Genomic DNA, 6,000 nt, shown 5'->3' with positions numbered 1-6,000 from the left:
ATGGATAATGATCCCTCAGTGGAGTGCTCCAGAAAATTCACGAGACAATTGGATATTTGTTTAGCTCCATATTATGAACTTAATAAAAAAATTGCACCATATTGATAAGCAAGGTCTTATTACTGACTTCTTGATAATAAACCAGCCGAAGTATGCAATGAGAATTATACAAATGATATCCAAGAGATTTCAAGTGATGACGACATCCGGCCCCTCGTAAATAAAGAACATCTACGAAATGTTCGTTTTGAAGACAGTGATAACGATTAAAATATGGACTTTATTTTATTTTGCCTAAAACATTTATACATTATGTGCAATGAAGTTTGCGTACACTTTGTATTTTTGTAACTTTATACTACGTGTTTTGTTTCATAGTTTATGTTTTCTTAACTTACATGAATTACCTGAATTAAATAAAAAATATTTTTTGTTGGATATGTCATTGTTGTTTATATAATTAAAAAAAAAACGATTTCAGAACATAACCCTAATTTTTCTGTGTGGTCTGAGTCTCGCATAACGCGATTTATATAACGCGGCATTTCTGCGGAACCGAACATCAGCTTTATACGAGGGTTACCTGTATATATACCTAATTATATAGTTAAAGTAGTTGACGCAGTCGGTAAGAATATATTTTTCAATTAATTTATTATTCTTATTTTACTCTTATTCCTTTATTTTAACAAAACCAAGATACTACTGTTTCTATTTTTGTATTTTTTTAGCTTTTAACGGAATTGTTTATTTTATTTATATGTTCATTTTGGATTTAATAAATATTTATTTCGCTTTTGATAAATTAATACACATAATGAAGCCAATAAAATTTGAATCTGGAGCTAGTAAAAGAAAACGACTCAGAGAAAAGGAAAAAAAAAACAGCTAAATAGTTAAAAGGGGGCAATTTTGTCTTTCTTGCGTTCTGAAAACGAAGAATTTCGTAGAACTGAAGTTGTACTTCACACTTCTCGGAATGAAAACGAAACATTGATATCATTATCAGGAGGAGATGAAAGTGAAAATGAAGAACATCAAAATGATGTGGAAAACATAGAAGGAGAGAAAGAAAGAAATGAAACAAAGCAAGAGGATTCTGAGGAACATTTTCAATCGGAGTCTGTACTTACCAGCAAGCAAGCTATCTCTTATCCTACAGATATAGCAGTGTGGCCACTTACTATTAATGAACAGTTTATCGAGCATATTTTAATAAATATGCCTCAGAATGTTGGTAAAATCGAAAATTTAAAAAAATAATAAACAGAACGCAATAGAATATATCTCAGAAATGTAAATGAATCACATTTTTACTGTAAAAAGGCGAATGGAACAAAGAAGAAACGAGAGTGGCTAATTTTTTCCGAAACCAGCAAAGCAATTTACTGCTTTGTTCGTAAATTGTTTTCTAAGTCAAATAATATCTTAATTAAGGGTTTTAATGACTGGGGAAATATAACACGAACCTTATGTGATCACGAGCATATAGGAGCGATGTGCACATATCGCAAAAGAAAATCAAGTTCTGTAAACAGTCGAATTGATTCTGAATTGATGAAACAAATACAATCTGAAGAAAATTACTGGAGAGAGATTTTAAAAAGAATAATAGCTATCATTAAGTTACTGAGTAAACTAGGACTAGCATTTAGAGGAAATACAAATGATATTTTTTTCTGATTCTTGCGGAAATTATTTATCGTGCTTACATCATTTAAGTGAATTTGATGATTTTTAAAGCATCACATGAAAATTACGCCAACTGTGGTTCTGATAATGAATTCATAGCGTTAATAGCTAAAAAACAAGAGAAATATTAATATCTGAAATTGAGGAAGCTGTTTATTTTACAATAATACTCGATTCAACTCCAGACATTGCCCCATAATGACCAACTAGTTATGATATTTCGGTATGTTGCCGCAAATTCTGACATTAGAGAAACATTTATCGGGTTCATAAGTATTACACAACATGATTCCTTATATTTAGAAGAGGTAGTGTTAAAAAAATTAGAAGAATTATCTTTCGATATAAAAATGTGCAGAGAGCAAAGCTATGATAACGCTGCCAATATGAAAGGTATCTATAGAGATTTACAAGCTAGACTGAAAAAACATAGTCCCTCTGCATATTATATACGGTGCTCTAGTCATTCCTTAAATTTAATTGGCAACTATGCAGCGGAATCTTGTCCGGAAGCAGTGCAATATTTTTCTTTTATTCAAAATGTATATAATTACTTTTTATCTTCAACAAGAAGATGGGGTATACTCCTTAAACATTTAGAAAAAAAAAATCTTTAACAGTTTTAAAAAATCTTTAAGACTAAGTGGAACAAGGTGGTCCGCAAGAGCTGACGCTATATTCCGAGCTTTGAAACGTGGATATAAACAATTTAAAGACGCAGTACTTGAACCATTTCTCCTCATGAAAAACCTTTTTCTAAATTAGAGAGCTCATCATTGGGTGAACATTTTGACAAACCAGAAACAGCAATTTTAACAGTTGTGTGGGACAAAATTTTAACACGAATACATGCTACAAGTTGGTTTTATTTTAGATATAAGAAATAGTTTTGCTGCTGTAAATGAAGAAGCGAATTTATTAACCGATGAGACAAAATTTAAAGATGAAAAGGAAAGAGTTAAAATGAGTGACGAAGTTTCACAATCGAACAATGAGATTATATTACATTCGAAAGAAAATTTCGCTGTGAACACTTTTAATGTTATTTGCGATAAGCTAATTTTGGAAATTAATGAAAGAACAAAAAGTTATTTCGACATATTAGATATGTTTGACATTTTGTGAAGAAAGATATAGATCACGACAAGTACAAAACTAGCATTAATAAAATTTTACAAACTTATGGGACGGATATTGATCCAGAAATATTTACTGATTAAGTGAAGCAATTTTTAATAATAATAAAGGAAGAAAATTCTTCAATTAAAATATGTACAAATTTATAAACGATGGGTTAAGGTTTACTTTTCCGAACGTAGAAACAATTTTAAAAATATTTTTGACGATGCCTATTTAAAATGCACGCTCATTTTCAGTGTTGAAACAAATAACAAATTAATTAAGAAGAAACTTGCACCAAAATGAAACAAGTGACCTTTCGTTATTATGCATTGAATCAGATGTAATGGACTCGATTATTTTGATGATATTATAGATATATTTGCTAAAACCAAACCCAGAAAAAAAAAAACGTTATTTTTTTTTTTTATTTAAATTTGAACTGATTTATTTTTATACTTTTTTAAAAATGCAAATATATGTATTCCAATGTTGCATTGTGTTATTAAAATGAGTTATTATGGAAATGTTGACTTTTAATTTCAATAAACTGAAATACTGCTTATTTTTCAGGCCTCATAATGATGTTGCGCCTCGGGCCTCCAAAAGTATAAATGCGGCTCCGAGTGATCATATGGTCTTGGTGATGATCTGCAGGCATGTGGAAAACTCAAATGGAAAGAGAGAGTGAGAGAGAGAGAGAGAGAGAGAGAGAGAGGTATCATTTCTGCATGGGAGTTAGTTGAGAAGCCGCTTGAAAACAGAAGTGGTAAATTTTATTCTTAGGGTGAGAATGATAACTAGATTTGAAGTAAATGGCTGGCTAGAGTAATGTTTCCCAAACTTTCATTACCTGTATATCCCATTTTTAAATTTTAGCAACACTGACATATCTTCCTATCAGGAAAAAGGCAATGGGGAGAAGTTAGAATATTATTGCATTCTAATACGATAAGTATAAATGTATTTCGAAAGTGTTTTCACTTCGTTATACTATAAATCAAAAATGCCAAGAAATTATATTCTTAATTTAATTATTTATCCAAGCAAACAAAGTTCGCGCAAAGTTTGTTTTCTTACAGTTGGATAAAGGATTAAACCAAGAATATAATTTCTCTTTAATTTATTATTATTATTATTATTATTATTATTATTATTATTATTATTATTATTATTATTATTATTATTATTATTATTATTTTATTCACATAATTGATACACAGATATCATATAAACAAAAATGTGACTGGTGATACAGAACAATTCAGATTCTACCAAAGAATCTAAGAATAGTCTGTCAGGTAGCGTCGTAAAATATGGACTGTTCCAAGTAACGCTGTTTTTTCTAGGTCATATGGGGTCACTTCATTAATTTTTAATTGCTGTAAATAGTTGGACAGCTTCTTTGAAGTTCCACCAAGTGCACCGATACCTATTGGGATGACTTTGGTGTTTAAGCCACAGTCGGCCAACTTCGATTGCCAGATCACGATATTTAGTAATTTTTTCCAGTTCTTTGTTGTTGATGTTGTTATCACTGTGTACTGCAATATCGATAATCCAAACCTGTCGATGTTCGATAATTGTGATGTCAGGTCTATTGTGTTCCATATGCCGGTCAGTTTGTATTCTAAAGTCCTAGAGAATTTTGCTGTTTCGTTTTCCAATACAGTCTCTAGTTTATGCTGCCACCAGTTATCAGAAGTCGGAAAGGCATATTTTTTGTATAACTGCCAATGAATTATTTTGGCCACTTGATCATGGCGGTATTTATAGCCAGTTTGGGCTATTTTGCTGCAGGCACTCATTAGATGTTCTACAGTCTCATTTTTCTGATCGCATAATCTGCATTTGCTGTTATTATTGATGTTTAAAATTTTTGCTTTGATTGCATTAGTTTGTAATGCCTGTTCTTGAGCTGCTAGAATAAATCCTTCTGTTTCTTTTTTAATGTATCCGTATTGTAGCCATTGCCATGTCTTGTTCACGTGAAATTTGTTCTCAGTATCTCGAAGAAATTGGCAAGGCAAGGGTTTATTTTTCCAGCGCACGTATCGGTTATTTTGTTGTTCCTTTTTGTAATTATTATTATTATTATTATTGGCGCTTTAGCAACAAGCGGTAGCAAGCACGCTATTTCGATGCTCCCATATTTTAAGTTGTAATGTAGATTTTTTCTGGTGATTTAAAATTTAAAGTGTATCAGTGAATTCCATTATTCAAGCCGAACATATTGACCTAAAACTGTAAGTATCTGTTAAGTAATAAGTAAGTTATAAGTATTCAAAGTTCGAAGTATACGTTGGTCAACTACGCGAGAAGAGAACAAAGGAAGTCGCCATATTAGAAATTACAACTAGATCGTCAAACAAGAAATATGAAGTGCTACAAATGCTACGAAGACTTAAGAGGGGAAGAAAACCACATAACATGCAGGGACTGCCAGAGAAACATGCATTTTCTCTGTTCGGGACTGTCCGAGGCCACTTGGAAGCGAAAATAACGCTTAGCATGATGAGTGGAAGTGTCCGCATTGTAGAGTAAACAAAGGAATGTCGCCTTCAACTGCAGGCGGTAAACAGATAACGCAGCAATCAATAGCAGAGGGCATGAAAACAACAACAACGGAAACTCAGGTGAGCCAACTTTGACTGTATTACTTGAAAATAGATTAAAAAACCTAAAGGACTGTTTAATCGATTTTGTTGGAGAACTATTTGAAAAACACACCATGCAGATTGCCGAAAAATTCAACCAATATGAGGAATTTATTAAATTGAATAATAACTCAGTAGGAGATGTATTACAGACCGTCAGAGAAATTAAAAACTGGGTTAAAGAGCTAACGGAAAGACAGCATAATCTAACTAAAAAGACAACGGAACTACGACAAGAACTAAACTCTTTAAAGCAACAGTGCAAACTCTTAAACCAACAGCAGTATAAAAATGAACTCTTAAACCAACAGCAGTATAAAAATGATCTCCTTATAGATGGTCTCCCGGAAATTGCAACGGAACATCTAAAAGACACCATAATACAACTAAGCCAAAAAATTAGCATTACCATTGAATCAAAATATATCTAGTCAGTACATCGGTTACCACAAAAAAGGAAAAGAGAAAATAATTCCCTTCCTCCTCCTGTGGTGGTGCGACTCACCAACAATCCAACACAAATTACACTTAT

At 31.9% G+C, this 6,000-nt stretch overlaps 1 protein-coding gene across 3 annotated transcripts in view; it reads left to right on the top strand.

Moving 5' to 3' along the window:
* The window catches only part of LOC150099809 (neuronal acetylcholine receptor subunit alpha-2-like), a 285,794-nt gene that overhangs the window by 41,570 nt on the left and 238,224 nt on the right, over positions 1-6,000 (top strand). The window contains exon 1 of one of the 3 annotated variants that reach the window (XM_090404518.1): positions 3,525-3,598. The exons of the other annotated variants lie outside the window; for them this stretch is intronic. The gene's annotated coding sequence lies outside the window, so the exon portion shown is untranslated. Of the gene's footprint in view, positions 1-3,524; positions 3,599-6,000 lie in introns of those variants that run through there. 3 annotated transcript variants of the gene reach the window in all.

The sequence above is a fragment of the Typopeltis vanoorti genome, chromosome 14, assembly GCF_054136105.1.
Source record: "Typopeltis vanoorti isolate ZY-2024b chromosome 14, IOZ_Tvanoo_1.0, whole genome shotgun sequence".
In the NCBI taxonomy this organism is placed as follows: domain Eukaryota; kingdom Metazoa; phylum Arthropoda; class Arachnida; order Uropygi; family Thelyphonidae; genus Typopeltis; species Typopeltis vanoorti.
This window is presented reverse-complemented; position numbering and strand designations above follow the sequence as displayed.